Genomic DNA, 18142 nt, shown 5'->3' with positions numbered 1-18142 from the left:
CTGGTGACAGTGTGTGTGTGTGAAGTACTCAGCCTGTCCCTGGTGACAGTGTGTGTGTGTGAAGTACTCAGCCTGTCCCTGGTGACAGTGTGTGTGTGTGAAGTACTCAGCCTGTCCCTGGTGACAGTGTGTGTGTGTGAAGTGCTCAGCCTGTCCCTGGTGACAGTGTGTGTGTGTGAAGTACTCAGCCTGTCCCTGGTGACAGTGTGTGTGTGAAGTGCTCAGTCTGTCCCTGGTGAGAGTGTGTGTGTGTGAAGTACTCAGCCTGTCCCTGGTGACAGTGTGTGTGTGTGAAGTACTCAGCCTGTCCCTGGTGACAGTGTGTGTGTGTGAAGTACTCAGCCTGTCCCTGGTGACAGTGTGTGTGTGAAGTGCTCAGCCTGTCCCTGGTGACAGTGTGTGTGTGTGAAGTACTCAGCCTGTCCCTGGTGACAGTGTGTGTGTGAAGTACTCAGCCTGTCCCTGGTGACAGTGTGTGTGTGAAGTACTCAGCCTGTCCCTGGTGACAGTGTGTGTGTGTGAAGTGCTCAGCCTGTCCCTGGTGACAGTGTGTGTGAAGTACTCAGCCTGTCCCTGGTGACAGTGTGTGTGTGAAGCCCTCAGCCTGTCCCTGTCTCTGGTGACAGTGTGTGTGTGAAGTACTCAGCCTGTCCCTGGTGACAGTGTGTGTGTGAAGTACTCAGCCTGTCCCTGGTGACAGTGTGTGTGTGAAGCCCTCAGCCTGTCCCTGTCTCTGGTGACAGTGTGTGTGTGAAGTGCTCAGCCTGTCCCTGCCCTGGTGACAGTGTGTGTGTGAAGTGCTCAGCCTGTCCCTGGTGACAGTTGTGTGTGAAGTGCTCAGCCTGTCCCTGGTGACAGTGTGTGTGTGAAGTGCTCAGCCTGTCCCTGTCCCTGGTGACAGTGTGTGTGTGAAGCGCTCAGCCTGTCCCTGGTGATAGTGTGTGTGTGAAGTGCTCAGCCTGTCCCTGGTGATAGTGTGTGTGTGAAGTGCTCAGCCTGTCCCTGGTGACAGTGTGTGTGTGAAGTGCTCAGCCTGTCCCTGGTGACAGTGTGTGTGTGAAGTGCTCAGCCTGTCCCTGGTGACAGTGTGTGTGTGAAGTGCTCAGCCTGTCCCTGGTGACAGTGTGTGAAGCGCTCAGCCTGTCCCTGGTGAAAGTGTGTGTGTGAAGTGCTCAGCCTGTCCCTGGTGACAGTCTGTGTGTGAAGCGCTCAGCCTGTCCCTGTCTCAGTGACAGTGTGTGTGTGAAGTGCTCAGCCTGTCCCTGGTGAAAGTGTGTGTGTGAAGCGCTCAGCCTGTCCCTGCCCTGGTGACAGTGTGTGTGAAGTGCTCAGCCTGTCCCTGGTGATAGTGTGTGTGTGAAGTGCTCAGCCTGTCCCTGCCCTGGTGACTGTGTGTGTGAAGTGCTCAGCCTGTCCCTGGTGATAGTGTGTGTGTGAAGCGCTCAGCCTGTCCCTGGTGAAAGTGTGTGTGTGAAGTGCTCAGCCTGTCCCTGGTGATAGTGTGTGTGTGAAGTGCTCAGCCTGTCCCTGTCCCTGGTGAAAGTGTGTGTGTGAAGTGCTCAGCCTGTCCCTGGTGACAGTGTGTGTGTGAAGCGCTCAGCCTGTCCCTGGTGACAGTGTGTGTGTGAAGTGCTCAGTCTGTCCCTGGTGACAGTGTCTGTGTGTGAAGTGCTCAGTTTGTCCCTGGTGACAGTGTGTGTGTGAAGTGCTCAGCCTGTCCCTGGTGACAGTGTGTGTGTGAAGTGCTCAGTCTGTCCCTGGTGACAGTGTCTGTGTGTGAAGTGCTCAGTTTGTCCCTGGTGACAGTGTGTGTGTGAAGCGCCCAGCCTGTCCCTGTCTCTGGTGACAGTGTGTGTGTGAAGTGCTCAGCCTGTCCCTGTCCCTGGTGACAGTGTGTGTGTGAAGCGCTCAGCCTGTCCCTGGTGACAGTGTGTGTGTGAGGCGCTCAGCCTGTCCCTGGTGACAGTGTGTGTGTGTGAAGTGCTCCGCCTGTCCCTGGTGACAGTGTGTGTGTGTGAAGTGCTCCGCCTGTCCCTGGTGACAGTGTGTGTGTGAGGCGCTCAGCCTGTCCCTGGTGACAGTGTGTGTGTGTGAAGTGCTCCGCCTGTCCTTGGTGACAGTGTGTGTGTGTGAAGTGCTCCGCCTGTCCCTGGTGACAGTGTGTGTGTGAAGCGCTCATTCTGCCCTGGTGACAGTTGTGTGTGAAGTGCTCAGCCTGTCCCTGGTGACAGTGTGTGTGTGAAGTGCTCAGCCTGTCCCTGTCCCTGGTGAAAGTGTGTGTGTGAAGTGCTCAGCCTGTCCCTGGTGACAGTGTGTGTGTGAAGTGCTCAGCCTGTCCCTGGTGAAAGTGTGTGTGTGAAGTGCTCAGCCTGTCCCTGGTGACAGTGTGTGTGTGAAGTGCTCAGCCTGTCCCTGGTGACAGTGTGTGTGTGAAGTGCTCAGTCTGTCCCTGGTGACAGTGTGTGTGTGAAGTGCTCAGTCTGTCCCTGGTGAGAGTGTGTGTGTGTGAAGTGCTCAGCCTGTCCCTGGTGACAGTGTGTGTGTGAAGTACTCAGCCTGTCCCTGGTGACAGTGTGTGTGTGAAGTACTCAGCCTGTCCCTGGTGACAGTGTGTGTGTGAAGCCCTCAGCCTGTCCCTGTCTCTGGTGACAGTGTGTGTGTGTGAAGTGCTCAGCCTGTCCCTGCCCTGGTGACAGTGTGTGTGTGAAGTGCTCAGCCTGTCCCTGCCCTGGTGACAGTGTGTGTGTGAAGCCCTCAGCCTGTCCCTGTCTCTGGTGACAGTGTGTGTGTGTGTGAAGTGCTCAGCCTGTCCCTGGTGACTGTGTGTGTGAAGTGCTCAGCCTGTCCCTGGTGACAGTGTGTGTGTGAAGTGCTCAGCCTGTCCCTGGTGACAGTGTGTGTGAAGCGCTCAGCCTGTCCCTGCCCTGGTGACAGTGTGTGTGTGAAGTGCTCAGCCTGTCCCTGGTGACAGTGTGTGTGTGAGGCGCTCAGCCTGTCCCTGGTGACAGTGTGTGTGTGAAGTGCTCCGCCTGTCCTTGGTGACAGTGTGTGTGTGTGAAGTGCTCCGCCTGTCCCTGGTGACAGTGTGTGTGTGAAGCGCTCATTCTGCCCTGGTGACAGTTGTGTGTGAAGTGCTCAGCCTGTCCCTGGTGACAGTGTGTGTGTGAAGTGCTCAGCCTGTCCCTGGTGAAAGTGTGTGTGTGAAGTGCTCAGCCTGTCCCTGGTGATAGTGTGTGTGTGAAGTGCTCAGCCTGTCCCTGGTGACAGTGTGTGTGTGAAGTGCTCAGCCTGTCCCTGTCCCTGGTGAAAGTGTGTGTGTGAAGTGCTCAGCCTGTCCCTGGTGATAGTGTGTGTGTGAAGTGCTCAGCCTGTCCCTGTCCCTGGTGAAAGTGTGTGTGTGAAGTGCTCAGCCTGTCCCTGGTGACAGTGTGTGTGTGAAGCGCTCAGCCTGTCCCTGGTGAAAGTGTGTGTGTGAAGTGCTCAGCCTGTCCCTGGTGATAGTGTGTGTGTGAAGTGCTCAGCCTGTCCCTGGTGACAGTGTGTGTGTGAAGCGCTCAGCCTGTCCCTGGTGAAAGTGTGTGTGTGAAGTGCTCAGCCTGTCCCTGGTGATAGTGTGTGTGTGAAGTGCTCAGCCTGTCCCTGGTGACAGTGTGTGTGTGAAGTGCTCAGCCTGTCCCTGTCCCTGGTGATAGTGTGTGTGTGAAGTGCTCAGCCTGTCCCTGGTGACAGTGTGTGTGTGAAGTGCTCAGTCTGTCCCTGGTGACAGTGTGTGTGTGAAGTGCTCAGTCTGTCCCTGGTGAGAGTGTGTGTGTGTGAAGTGCTCAGCCTGTCCCTGGTGACAGTGTGTGTGTGTGAAGTGCTCAGCCTGTCCCTGGTGACAGTGTGTGTGTGAAGTACTCAGCCTGTCCCTGGTGACAGTGTGTGTGTGAAGTACTCAGCCTGTCCCTGGTGACAGTGTGTGTGTGAAGCCCTCAGCCTGTCCCTGTCTCTGGTGACAGTGTGTGTGTGTGTGAAGTGCTCAGCCTGTCCCTGCCCTGGTGACAGTGTGTGTGTGAAGTGCTCAGCCTGTCCCTGCCCTGGTGACAGTGTGTGTGTGAAGCCCTCAGCCTGTCCCTGTCCCTGGTGACAGTGTGTGTGTGAAGTGCTCAGCCTGTCCCTGGTGACTGTGTGTGTGAAGTGCTCAGCCTGTCCCTGGTGACAGTGTGTGTGTGAAGTGCTCAGCCTGTCCCTGGTGACAGTGTGTGTGTGAAGTGCTCAGCCTGTCCCTGGTGACAGTGTGTGTGTGAAGTGCTCAGCCTGTCCCTGGTGACAGTGTGTGTGTGAAGTGCTCAGCCTGTCCCTGGTGACAGTGTGTGTGTGAAGTGCTCAGCCTGTCCCTGGTGACAGTGTGTGTGTGAAGTGCTCAGCCTGTCCCTGGTGACAGTGTGTGTGTGTGAAGTGCTCAGCCTGTCCCTGGTGACAGTCTGTGTGTGAAGCGCTCAGCCTGTCCCTGCCCTGGTGACAGTGTGTGTGTGAAGTGCTCAGTCTGTCCCTGTCTCAGTGACAGTGTGTGTGTGAAGTGCTCAGCCTGTCCCTCTCCCCCTGACCTGGCGAGTGTGTGGCGGCTCCTCCGGCGGACAGAGGGCGCTCCAGGACACGGGCAGCAGGGGGCAGCGCCGCCTGTCTTCTTGCGGTTCCTGTTGCTGTGAGTGTGGTTCTGCTGCCACGTATTCAGGGTGATCGGGGCTGGGCAACAGGAGGCGGCGGCGGTGCCTTCCGCACCCGCCGAGCGCAGCTCAGCCTGTGGAGGGAAGGTGCCGGAGACGGCGGTGTCTGAGACATTCCCAGGAGATTCATCCCCAGCCGGCACCCGGTAAGTTTTCAGTGGGAAGGAGATGGAAAAGTTGGTGGAGCCGGAGACTGGAGTTCAGTGTGAGCGGAGGGGGCAGAGAACCAGGAGGAGGGAGAGAGATTGGAGACAGAGTGAGAGGCTGAAGGGGGGAGGGACACACTGGAGTGGGGGGGGGGGGGGGGGGGGGGACACACTGGAGTGGGGGAGGGGGGACACTGGAGTGGGGGAGGGGGGACACTGGAGTGGGGGAGGGGGGACACTGGAGTGGGGGGGACACACGAGTGGGGGGGGGGACACACGAGTGGGGGGGGACACACGAGTGGGGGGGGACACACTGGAGTGGGGGGGGGGGACACTGGAGTGGGGGGGGACACTGGAGTGGGGGGGACACGAGTGGGGGAGGGGGGGCACTGGAGTGGGGGGGACACTGGAGTGGGGAGGGGGGAGGGGGGACACGAGTGGGGGGGACACGAGTGGGGGAGGGGGGAGGGGGGGAGACACTGGAGTGGGGGGGGACACTGGAGTGGGGGGGGGACACTGGAGTGTGGGGGGGACACTGGAGTGGGGGGGGGACACGAGTGGGGGAGGGGGGGACACGAGTGGGGGAGGGGGGGACACTGGAGTGGGGGGGACACACTGAAGTGGAGGGGGCACTGGAGTGGGGGGGAGGGGGGGGACTGGAGTGGGGGGGGGGGGGGGACACGAGTGGGGGGAGGGAGAGGGGGGCACTGGAGTAGGGGGGCACTGGAGTGGGGGGGAGGGGGGACACGAGTGGGGGGAGGGAGAGGGGGACACGAGTGGGGGGGAGGGCGAGGGGGGACACGAGTGGGGGGAGGGAGAGGGGAGACACGAGTGGGGGGGAGGGCGAGGGGGGACACGAGTGGGGGGGAGGGAGAGGGGGGACACGAGGGGGGGAGGGAGAGGGGGGACACGAGTGGGAGGGAGGGAGAGGGGGGACACGAGTGGGGGGGAGGGCGAGGGGGGACACGAGTGGGGGGGAGGGAGAGGGGGGACACGAGGGGGGGGAGGGAGAGGGGGGACACGAGTGGGAGGGAGGGAGAGGGGGGACACGAGTGGGGGGAGGGAGAGGGGGGACACGAGTGGGGGGAGGGAGAGGGGACACGAGTGGGGGGAGGGAGAGGGGGGACACGAGTGGGGGAGAGGGAGAGGGGGGACACGAGTGGGGGGGAGGGAGAGGGGGGACACGAGTGGGGGGGAGGGAGAGGGGGACACGAGTGGGGGGAGGGAGAGGGGGGACACGAGTGGGGGGGAGGGAGAGGGGGGACACGAGTGGGGGGGAGGGAGAGGGGGGACACGAGTGGGGGGGAGGGAGAGGGGGGACACGAGTGGGGGGAGAGGGGGACACGAGTGGGGGGAGAGGGGGGGACACGAGTGGGGGGGAGAGGGGGGACACGAGTGGGGGGAGAGGGGGGACACGAGTGGGGGGGAGAGGGGGGACACGAGTGGGGGGGAGGGAGAGGGCGGACACGAGTGGGGGGGAGGGAGAGGGTGGACACGAGTGGGGGGGAGGGAGAGGGGGGACACGAGTGGGGGGAGAGAGAAGGGGGTACACGTGTGGGGGGAGAGGGGGGACACTGGAGTGGGGGGGAGAGGGGGGACACGAGTGGGGGGGAGAGGGGGGACACGAGTGGGGGGAGGGAGGTGGGGGGGTCGAGTGGGGGGAGGAAGAGGGGAGACACGAGTGGGGGGGAGAGGGGGGACACTGGAGAGGGGGGACACGAGGGGGGACACTGGAGAGGGGGGGACGCCAGTGGGGGAGGAGAGGGGGGACACGAGTGGGGGGAGGGAGAGGGTGGACACGAGAGGGAGGGACACTGGAGTGGGGGGGAGAGGGGGAGACACGAGTGGGGGGTGAGGGGGGACACGAGTGGGGGGAGAGGGTGGACACGAGTGGGGGGGAGGGGGGGACACGAGTGGGGGGTGGGAGGGGGGACACGAGTGGGGGGTGGGAGGGGGGACACGAGTGGGGGGTGAGAGGGGGGGACACGAGTGGGGGGTGAGAGGGGGGACACTGGAGTGGGGGGGAGGGAGAGAGGGGGACATTGGAGTGGGGGGGAGAGGGGGGACACTGGAGAGGGGGGACACGAGTGGGGGGGAGGGAGAGGGGGGGACACTGGAGAGGGGGGACACGAGGGGGGACACGAGTGGGGGAGGAGAGGGGGGACACGAGTGGGGGAGGAGAGGGGGACACGAGTGGGGGAGGAGAGGGGGGACACGAGTGGGGGGAGGGAGAGGGGGACACGAGAGGGGGGACACGAGTGGGGGAGACGAGTGGGGGAGGAGAGGGGGGACATGAGTGGGGGGTGAGAGAGGGGGGACACGAGTGGGGGGAGGGAGAGGGGGGACACGAGAGGGAGGGACACTGGAGTGGGGGGGAGAGAGGGGGGACACGAGTGTGGTGGAGAGAGAGAGGGGGGACACGAGTGGGGTGGGGGGGAGCGGGGGGAGACTGGAGTGAGGGGGGAGACTGGAGTGAGGGGGGAGACTGGAGTGAGGGGGGAGACTGGAGTGAGGGGGGAGACTGGAGTGAGGGGGGAGACTGGAGTGAGGGGGGAGACTGGAGTGAGGGGGGAGACTGGAGTGAGGGGGGAGACTGGAGTGAGGGGGGGACTGGAGTGAGGGGGGGGGACTGGAGTGAGGGGGGAGACTCGAATGGGGGGGAAGGGAGTGGGACACTGGAGAGGGGACACTGGAATGGGGGGGAAGAGAGTGGGACACTGGAGAGGGGACACTGGGGTAGGGGGGACACGGGTGAGGGCGGACACTGCAGTGGGGGGAGGGAGGATAAAGACACGAGTGGGGCGGGAGAAGACATGAGTTGGGGGGAGGGGGTGTGAAAGACACAGTAGTGGGGAGAACAGCAGGACACTGGAGGTGGAAGGGAGAAAACAACACATTCTCCTCGTGTTTTATGGATTTCCTCCAGGTGTTCCGGTTTTCTCCCACAGTCCAAAGATGTGCATACTTGGTAATTGGCCGTGCTATGTTGCCCCTTTGTGTCTAAGTGAGGACGGGTATAGGGTGGCAGGGTGAGGGAGTGGTCCTAGCTAGGGTGCTCTTTTTAAAAAAAAAAACATTTAGAGTGTCCAATTATTTTTTTTCCAATTAAGGGGCAATTTAGCGTGGCCAATCCACCCACCCTGCGCATCTTTTGGGTTGTGGGGGTGAGACCCCCGCAGACACGGGGAGAATGTGGAAACCCCACACGGACAGTGACCCAGGGCCGGGATCGAACCTTGGAGCTCGGCGCCGTAAGGCAACAGTGCTAACCATTGTGTCACCGTGCTGCCCGAGCGAGGGTGCTCTTTCATGGGCCAAACAATCTCCTTTTGCACTGCAGGGATTCTATGATGAGTGGGGGTAGGGTGACAGAAGAGCGGGATGGAGTGAGGGGGGGAATTGGGGCAACAGAGGAGGTGGAGTGCGGAGAACGTGGGCAAGGCAGGGGGGGTGGGGGGAGTGAGAGCGAGAAAGGGACAACGGGCTGCAGGTGAGGGGGTGAGAGGGGGCAAAAAGTGTCAGTGGACGCAAGAGGTGGGAGTGAAGGTGAGGTGTGAGCAAGAGCTGGGGTGGGAGAATGTGTGGGGAAGAGAGGAGGAATGAATGGGGTGGATTGAGGGGTAATGTGGGGAGAGAGAGAGAGAGAGGGAGCAGAGAGAGGCCAATGCTGGGGATAATGTGTGTGGCAGGAGTGCTGGAAGGGAGTCGATGAGGTCGGGGCAGAGAGGTTAGATGAAGGGGGATTGGGGAGAGGGATGTGACGAGGAAATGGGGTAATGGAGGGTGTGGGGGGGGCGGAGAGTCATGGTGAGGGAGTGGACGGGGTGGGGGGGGGTAAGTGGGTGGAGAGGAAAGGTTGAGGAGGGAGAGTGATGGGAAGAATGACGGGTGAAGGGGTATGAGCGAGGAGAATGGAGGGTCAGGGAGAATGGGGGAAGGAGAGAAGTGTTGACGGTGGGTGAAGAGCACTTGATCATCTCTTGTGGAATTATAAATTGTAGCAGTGAGGGTCAGCATTTGATAATTCTAAAAGTTATAGAGAGCAGCTTGATGGTTTGCGCAGGGAAGAAGCTGTATGTACCCCAATGCTTTTTAATGCATGTACATGATGAGGGTTAGTGGGTGGGAAATGTTGATGGGTACCAGGAAGGTGACGGCAGCCTGGTGGGACTGTAGCTGGACGAGTGTGGGAGTGTGTAAATGACTTTCTTTTAAGGATAAGGGGATTGAGTGTGCAATTGGTGAGTGAGTTGAGGCAGAGGCTTGTATGGGTATGTGCTAATTACTTAATGCTTATATTATGCACCACGCTGATTTTAAAAGGAAATGTTTGTGAATCATTTGCCTGCTGGTGAAGACGTAACAATTTATTTGCAAAAAACTAATAGCCAAATTCTTATTTGATAACACTGGCACAGTCTGTTTACTTCAATAAGATCCAGTGTACATGAGTTATGACAAGTGAAAGAATGCCTTCCTACAATCAGGTGTGAAGCAGGGGTGAAATTGTAAGCTCAAATCAAATTACTGTGGATGGTGGAATCAGAAAATCAAAAATGTAAAATGCTGGACGATCACAGCAGGTCTAGCAGCATCTGTGGAGAGAAGAGAGCTAACGTTTCGAGTAAAGCTAGAGAGAACTGCAAATAGGGTCAGATTTATACTGTGGGGGGGGGGGGGGGGGGGGGCGCCTGGATAGAGGGCCAGGGTCAGATGGAGATTGAGAAAGATGTCATGGACAGAAAGACAAAGGGAATGTAAATAGAAGTGTAAATGTGTGGAATCCTAAACTCCACTTCAAGTGAATGCACAAGCATTGTAAACTGCTGTTACGTCTTCTGTTCCCCAGAAGTTTGAAGCGGACAAAATGATGGCGATTTCTTTGCATGTATTTTACGGATGGAATTGTGATACATTGTTGCTGGCTGTTGAGCCGTGGGGAGTGATGGATACTTTTTGTATACATATGCGTGAATACATATTTCCTACATCATATTGGAATAATATAACAACACTCTTTAAAAAAAATGCCTCTATTAATATAACTGCTAATCATTTTATTTAACTTTTTGTTTTGCTTTAGAATGAGCTGTCAAATTTTATAATTAAGCTGAACACCTGGAGTCTTTTATACATTGTTCACGGTATCACTTTGGCAGTAAAATGTAATGCCTATTCTCTTGAAGCTTTGTGCTACGATTCTGTTTCTCTTTCAATGATTCTCTGTACAGTAGGAACGAGAAAAGCTCAATAATTCTGTGTGCCTGTCTTCCATCAATGTTTCAGCTTCCTTCTGTGCTGCTTGGCTTTTTGCATAATGTATTGCTGCTTTTAAACGCATGAGCGTTCCTCACAGTTAGTTATTGGTCTCCAGTAAATCATTCTCGGACTGTGATATACTGTTAAGCTACGTCTGCACTTCACTAATTTGCTGCCTGAACTCCGACTGGCCATCTTTTCCTTCTCAAGTTCTTATTGGAAACGTGTGCTGTTGAAGTTTTGTGGGATCTCCCTCTCGGTCACCTCCTCTGCTAACTGTACAGTTTGTAGTTTCTCTTCCAAAATGCTCTTTTCAACTTGCCACATTACGTCCTGCTGGCCTTTCAGTCTTTTCAGTCAGTAGCTTTATTCTCGAGTCATAACTATTCATCTTGGAAGGCTGTAGATTTCTGGAAATATTCTTCAGATGCCTGACTTTCTGAATTAGCTCGCTTTCCCTTTCTGTCGTGAGCTCTTTGGGTCTTTGAAAGAGAAGGACAGTCGGAGTTCAGGCAGCAAATTAGGGAAGTGCAGACATAGCTTAACAGTACATCACAGTCGGAGAATGATGTATTGCAGACCAATAACAAACTGTGAGGAACGCTCATATGTTTAAAAGAGGAAATACAAATTTGAGAATTGCAATATCTGACTGCAACCCATTCATCTAGCTTTGCACCTTATCTCTCTTAACTATGGTTTTACCCAATCTGTGGGCACTGACTCTGGCATTCACTTCCTTGTTTTTGATCAGAAGGCACTTTTCAATGGGTGTATTACCCTCAACCTTCAGTGACACCACTTTCACCTCATGGTTTAGATCAGCTGCAGGTCTTCATAACAGCTTGAGCCCCCGGATTGCAGGTTCCTAGCTCTCAATTCTCAGTTCCACCGCATGCTGTTAGTATGACGTTGCTTCGTTGCGGAGCATCGTCCTTTGGGTACCCATTTTCTTACAAATTTTCAGGAACAATCTTGTAGTATAGTTTGAGGGGATGATGTTATTCTCCGCTCTGCTATCATAGATTTATGGTTGTGCGCTAATTTCTCACCCTTTTCCTGATATGAATGGTTGTGGGAATTCCTTTCTCTCACTGGGCCCTCTTGCAACCGGTCATTTCATTTAGTTCTGTGGTTCTAATGCCTCTTGCCCTCAAACTCACTGTCATTTTCCAGGGTTGGGATGGCTTCTTTCCCATTGCCCTGTTGCTTTGGCTCTGGTAACTTCTTTTGATCTGTACATCATTTCCCAATGATTGGCCTTTCCACTGTGAACATCCTTTTCTCTGTCCGGTGAGCATTCTTTTGTTGCCGTTTCACTGCTTCAACCCTCCAGCTTACTCTTGACTTAACTGAAGGCGAGTGTTTGGGCAGTCAGCGTCTTCATCTGTCTATTTGTGGCTGTGTGTGCTCTGGCAGTGTCAGCAGCCTGCGATATTGTGAGCTTGCCCTGCCCAATTATAGCTTTCTGTATATCAGTGTGTGCAGAGCCCCAAATGAAGTGATCTCCCTGCCGTTTATCTATTTGTTTGAATTTACATTTGCTGGCTTCACCTGGTTACTGCCTGGTTACAGGCTTTGAAATTCATATTGGTGCATCGGATGGTTTAGTCTTGGCTGGAGATGTGTGCTCAACTTGACAAAAATCCTGTCTCGGGTTTTAATGTCGTCCTCACTCAGCTCCTAGCTATTAAACAAATGTAATCCTTTCTCTCTTGCCGATAAGAGGATGTAGCTGACCCTTTCCTCATCACAAGTACCTTTTTGAAAAAAAGCTACTGAATGCCAATCTGAACTTTTATAAAAAAGTTCCCGGATACCTCCACCACTATCAGCTTTCCAATTCATCTTGTTCTGGAACTGTGCATTCATTGCTTCAGCTGTGGGCATTTTGTTTCTGTACAATTCACTCCATTTTTTCTCTCTCCCCCCTTGGACATCAATTCAGCTTGATTTTTGTGAATTTAGTTCAGCATTAAATCCATTTAAAATGTTTGGGATTTACTCTCGGATGCTTACTTCCACCGTGTTAGGTTTTGTCGTTTCCAGAAATTGAAATAATCGCACTTTTAGGCACAAAATGCTGCAGCCTTCTTCAAATGTATTTCACAAATCACGCTGTGCTGCGAATTGATCCATTGGTGCTCAATACCCTGGCTGGTACAGTCTGGATACTTATGTATACACGCAAATGCAGGTCCTAAAGCATAATGGAAAAATACAATATAGAGGCTGCTGTTAGCTACTAACTGTCATTTCACATGTGAATAATTGTAATACTAAGAAGTAATAAAACTTTTGGCAGATTCGCTTTGAGTTCGTTTTTAGAAGGTAGACTGACTCTGCAAACGGTTTAACCTGATCTGTAAGGAAACTTTTAGCCTTGAATTACCTTTCTGTCTCATGGTCAGAGATGCTCCTGGTAGAGAATCACAGACATGAGCTTGCTTCTTGCCACTTATAAGCATGGCACTTTGGAAAAAGAAAAGAAATTTGAATTTGAATAGCGCCTTTTGCGACCAACACTCATTGCAAAGCATTTTATAGCCAGTGAAGTCCTTTTGAAGTGCAGTCACTTGCAATGTGACAGCATTTGATTGTGGGACACGTTATTGGCCTGGACAAGGGTTAACTCCCCGACTTCTCACCCTTCTCCACAAAAAATAAACATATTTGACTGTGACAAAGGTAAACTCTATGTCATCTTCCGTGACCCGCCTGCAGCCTTTCACACAGTTCATAGAATCGCTAACGTCAGAAGGAGAACATTCGGCCCATTGGGTCTGCACTGGCCCACTGAAAGAGCACCCTTCCTAGCCTCCTGGACAGGCGCCGGAATGTGGCGACTAGGGGCTTTTCACAGTAACTTCATTGAAGCCTACTCGTGACAATAAGCGATTTTCATTTTCTTAAGTCCAAAAGACCCTTTTTGCAGAAAGACAGCAGGTTTAAATTCTCTGCAGAAATCACGCAAATGAACATTCGTTAGCTTGTAGAGATATCCGTGCACATCTGCTTCCTTCCACTGCAGCTCTCCACTCTGAAAACGAAACTAAAACACACAGCCACACACCAGCTTTTTGCTCAAAGCGAAAGTAAAAGCAGTCACAGTTCAGCTCCACCCACACACTGACATCACTGCAGCTATTTGATAAACACACATTTCTTAAAGGTACATCCACTACAGCTATTTGATAATCATCCATTTCTTAAAGGTACTCTTACATGGCACTCCCACAAGATGTGATGTTAGGCGATTTGGACATTCTGAATTCTCTCTGTTTACAGGAATGTGGTGACTAGGGGATTTTCACTGTAACTTCATTGCAGTGTTAATGTAAGCCTACTTGTGACAATAAAGATTATTCTTATATCATCTAACAGTGCCGAGTTAATTTTTATATGTACGTTGATGGCACCCAACTCTTCCTCACCACCACAACCTCTCTTTTGACTGCTACACTGTTGCGAAATTGTCACACAGCTTATCTGACTCCCAGTTCTTCATGAGCAATAATTTCCCCCAAATAAATATTGGGAAGAGTAAAGACATTGTTTTTGGTACGTGCTCTAAACTCTGCTCCCCAGCTACAACATCATCCCTTGCCTTGGCAACAGTCGGAGATCAAGCCAGTCTGTTTGCAACCTTGCTGTCACATTTAATCCCAAAATGAACTCCTAAACTCCTACTTGTGCCTCCTTAATTTTGTCCGATGTGCCACTGTTTTAGTTTACATGAAGTAGGAGCAGGATTAGGCCATTCGGCCTCTCGAGCTTACTCTGCCATATGATAAGATCATTGTTGATCTGATTAAGGATTCTACTACTATCTATCCCCTTTGACTCCCTTGTTAGTCAAGAATCCAGCCAACCCAGCCTTAAAAATATTCAGTGATCCTGCTTCTGCTGCTCTCTGGGCAAGAAGATTCCATAGACTAATGACCTTCTGAGAGAGAAATTCTCTTCATCCATCTTAAATGGACGACCCTTTATTTTTAAACTCCATCCCCATAGCTCTCGCCCCTTCCATCAGGGGAAACATCCTTTCAGTATCCAGTTCATTTTCATGGGTAGATGTAAATGTTGTCGCTTCAAAGTTAAACACACTGACAGGGAAAGTATAAATTCAACAGCAAGGTGATGTAAAGTGCATCATATTTAGTAGAAGCGGTAGAAGAATTGAGTACCTCAGGCCAGGAGTGGAAAGATATCCAGCAACCAAATAATAATAATAATCGCTTGTCACAAGTAGGCTTCAATGAAGTTACTGTGAAAAGCCCCGAGTCGCCACATTCCGGCGCCTGTTCAAGGAGGTTAGTACGGGAATTGAACCCGCGTTGCTGGCCTTGTTCTGCTCTACAAGCCAGCTGTTTATCCCACTGTGCTAAATCAGCCCCTACAGGCTTGGATTTGGAGTCACTGACTGGACACATCATATGCCTTTTGGGATGATGTGGCGTTGGCAATCAGGAAGATCAGACGACAGAGTTTACTGTTACCAAGAGGACATATTATTCCATTTTCTTGATTGGTTAAAATCTTACCCAAAACCCCATTGTTTCACATAGATTTTTCTACCATCTCTTGAAGGGCAGTATTTATCACCAATCAGGTTGCTAATTGACATTTTTGTAGATGACCGATCCTTTCAGGTGACCCGGTTGAATTTTGTTGACCATCTTGATTACATATTTGCTTGATTCAGTTACCTTGCAGTTAGGGGGTGAGAAGGTTCCTGAGCTATCTCTGGAGAAACTGGGGTGGGGTGGTTGGACAGTGGACTCTCACTATTGAATCTACTGGAGCTGTAATGTTGAGGGAGGTTGGATTGAGTTTCTGTTTTGCGTATATCAGCACACTGCGGGTCTTCCGTGGCACATGCAGTGACTCTCGCCAGGGTACTTGGTTTTCGGACATTTTTGCCTGGTTTATGGGTGATTTGTTTGGAGCAAATTGTTGCAGTTTGATGGAATAAGATGACCTCATACAAGTGTTATCTAGTAAATATAACAAAGGCAGAAGTGGGGCAAGAGATTGTCGCAGACTCAAAAGTTCCTCGAGCCTCGGGGGGGGGGGGGGGGGGGAGGGGGGAGACAAGGTGGAGGCTTCTGCTCCGTCGTTGGCCTCTCCTTGGTTGATTGAGATGTTCGTCAGCTTCTTGACCAATGAATTTAAGAAGCAGTGGCGGGCGGTCGCTGAGGATCGGAGAAGGCAATGGAGGGGCTTTGGCCCCAACTCAGGCACCCATGGACAAGGTGGACTGAGGTAGAAGGATAGAGGTATAAGGGGCGGCGATACAGATGAGGAAGTGGCGTTCTCTGACCATTTTTATTGAATTGTCTCTCTGGAGCCAGAGATGACATTGCTGGCTGAGGAGCGCGGAGGTTGACGATCTGGAGAACCGCTCCAGATGCCAAAACTTAGAATTGTTGGACAGCCAGAGGGTCAGGAACGCTCAAACTCCATGGACTGTTATGTCCAGGTTGTTCGGAGAATTGGTGGGGAGGGGGTCTTTCCGACCTGTCCTGAGTTTGATCGGACCCATCGGTCGCTGAGGCAGAAACCCAGATCCGAGGAGCTACCAAGGGCGATCTTAATCAGGTTTCATCGATACCTGGATAAGGGCGAATCTTGAGGACCCACAAAGACCATTGAGACTGTAGATGGGAGGGTCATGCCATCAGAATATATCAAGATGTTGGGGCAGAGCTGGTGAGAAGGTGTGCGGCGTTAATAAAAAGAATAATCTTTATTTGTGTCACAAGTAGGCTTACATTAACACTGCAATGAAGTTACTGTGAAAATGCTCTAGTCACCACACTCCGGCCCCTTTTACGGTACATTGAGCAAGAACTCAGAATGCCAATTCGCCTAACAAGCACATCTTTTGGGACTTGTGGGAGCAATAATAATCTTTAGTATTGTCACATTTAGGCTTACACTAACACTGCAATGAAGTTACTGTGAAAAGCTCCTAGTCACCACATTCCAGTACACAGAGGGAGAATTCAGAATGTCCAAATCGCCTACTAGCAAGCACATCTAGTGGGAGGAAACCGGAGCACCCGGAGGAAAACCACGCAGGCACAGGGAGAATGTGCAGACTCTGCACAGTGACCCAAACTGGGAATCAAACCTGGGATCCTGGCGCTGTGAAGCAACAATGCTAACCACTGTGTTAACATGCCGTTAATCAGGCCGCTTTTAATAAGGCCGCCTTGTACAAGAGCAATGTGAGATTTAGTGTGGTGTACCCAGCTCGTCTTCCGATGACTTTCAAGGACAGATTACTACTTCCATGCGCCGGAGGATGCAAATGAGTTTGTCAAGAAGCATGGGCTGGGGGTGAATTAATGTGCTTAAGGACTGTAGAGTTTGTGTTTGTTCACTGTTGTTCACCTGTATTTGTATTTGGTGTGAGATTATTGTGATGTGGGGTATGGCTTGGGGTTGCGACTGGGCTTGTTGGTGGGTGTTTTTTCTGGGCGAAGTTGGGGTTTGTATATTGTACTGTTAGAGCTTTTTGGGGGAGGGGGATTGTGTTGATTTTCCTCTTATCGTTCTGTCTCAAGAGTGGAGGCTGTTTGTTGTTATACTGTTTAGTTGACATTGATTCCTACCTTGTGCGGGATGATCCTGCTACCAGTATAGCTAGTTAATGGGGTGGAGAAGGGAAGATTCCTGCAGCTTGTAACCATTGGGGTGGTTTTTGTTTTTTCTAAGGTAATGAGCTGGGGCTTTTAGTTTCTGTTCTGTTTGAGTTGGTGACACGGAGGGGGTTGGGGGGGGGGGGGGGGGAAGGGTCTTTTGATCTTTTGTTGGTTGTTTGTTTGCTTTTCAGGGTGGGGTGGAGCTGGGCGGGGGACATCGGGATCGACTGCTGACCGTGACGGTTCCTTTGGTTTTAGACTGGCTTGATGGGGGAATGTGGCGGCCACCGGGTGGGCCAGGCTGAGGCACTACTCGATTGCCTCACGAGGTGTACATGGCCCATCTTGGCGTGGGGGGTTTGGCGGTTGCTGGTCAGAGGCCTCCTGTCCGGTTGATAATTTGGAATGTGTGGGGGTTAAAGCGCCCAGAGTAGGATTCGTATTATCTCCTGTTCATAGGTAAGTCAGTCCAGTACATTCACACAAAATTAACTGGAAAATGTTTTCTCAGTGTCTCTCGAAGTGCCCTTGGACAAGTAGAAGCAAAAACTTCAAGATAAAAGTGACCTCAGATTTTTAAAGATATTTCAACAAAGGCCTCTGTTGAAATGTTTATTCTCCCAGGGTTATTGTAATAATTTTTAATCAGTTAGACGGATCACATTCTTAAGGCAATCCTTATCTGGATTCAGCCCTTACTTAGTTTCATTGATTCTAGTTCTCAGCTGAGACCCCTTGATTCGTTCAGGAAAGTGTCAGTCACTTAACAGTTGATTGGTTGATTAGACACTAATCAATTATCGCAAGTTAATTAAGTGTCCCATGACTTCTGTCCCACGTTCAAACTCCCTACGTCACGACTGGTCTCAGATATGATACTGTTTCAATGTTATTGAATGTACCTTCATATCAGATAACGCCAGAACTTGTAGTTCACTGTTTGTAACATTTGATACAGCCATGGACAGTATTCATAATTATAACTTAATCATATTATTTCATATTATTTCTACAAATTCAGTAATATTCAGGAATCTATTTAGCTAGTATTTTAAAGGACACCTATAATTGCTGAATCCAACACCAGTAAAGGACTTTCGGCGGCAGCCATGGTGTGAGTGGTTGCACAGGGCAGCTCCTGCTTGAATGCATAGAAAATAGCTCTTTTACCTGAAACCGGGTGCAACTTCAACGGAAATGTGTGACTAAAGGTCGGAGATGTTCTCTCTCTCTCCCCCCCCCCCCCCCCCCCCCTCCTCCGAGAGTGGTATGTCTGCTGGTTATCAAATCCGGAATAAGAAGGTGAAGGACTTGGCCAAGAAGTTAGAAGGGACCTGTGGCGCAGCAGCTAGTGGAAAGATGGCAGAGGGGGGGGAGGGCC

At 52.4% G+C, this 18142-nt stretch overlaps 1 long non-coding RNA gene across 1 annotated transcript in view; it reads left to right on the top strand.

Annotated features, from left to right (window-relative positions):
• The first annotated feature begins 4620 nt into the window (after positions 1-4620).
• LOC119977613 overlaps positions 4621-18142 on the top strand; it is a 42171-nt gene continuing 28649 nt past the window's right edge. Inside the window, exon 1 of the long non-coding RNA XR_005463237.1 lies at positions 4621-4852. This is a non-coding gene — a long non-coding RNA (uncharacterized LOC119977613). The remainder of the gene's footprint in view (positions 4853-18142) is intronic.

This window comes from Scyliorhinus canicula, chromosome 14 (assembly GCF_902713615.1).
Source record: "Scyliorhinus canicula chromosome 14, sScyCan1.1, whole genome shotgun sequence".
NCBI classification, from domain to species: Eukaryota; Metazoa; Chordata; class Chondrichthyes; order Carcharhiniformes; family Scyliorhinidae; genus Scyliorhinus; species Scyliorhinus canicula.
The sequence above is the reverse complement of the archived record's forward strand: the minus strand, read 5'-3'. Positions and strand labels throughout refer to the sequence as shown.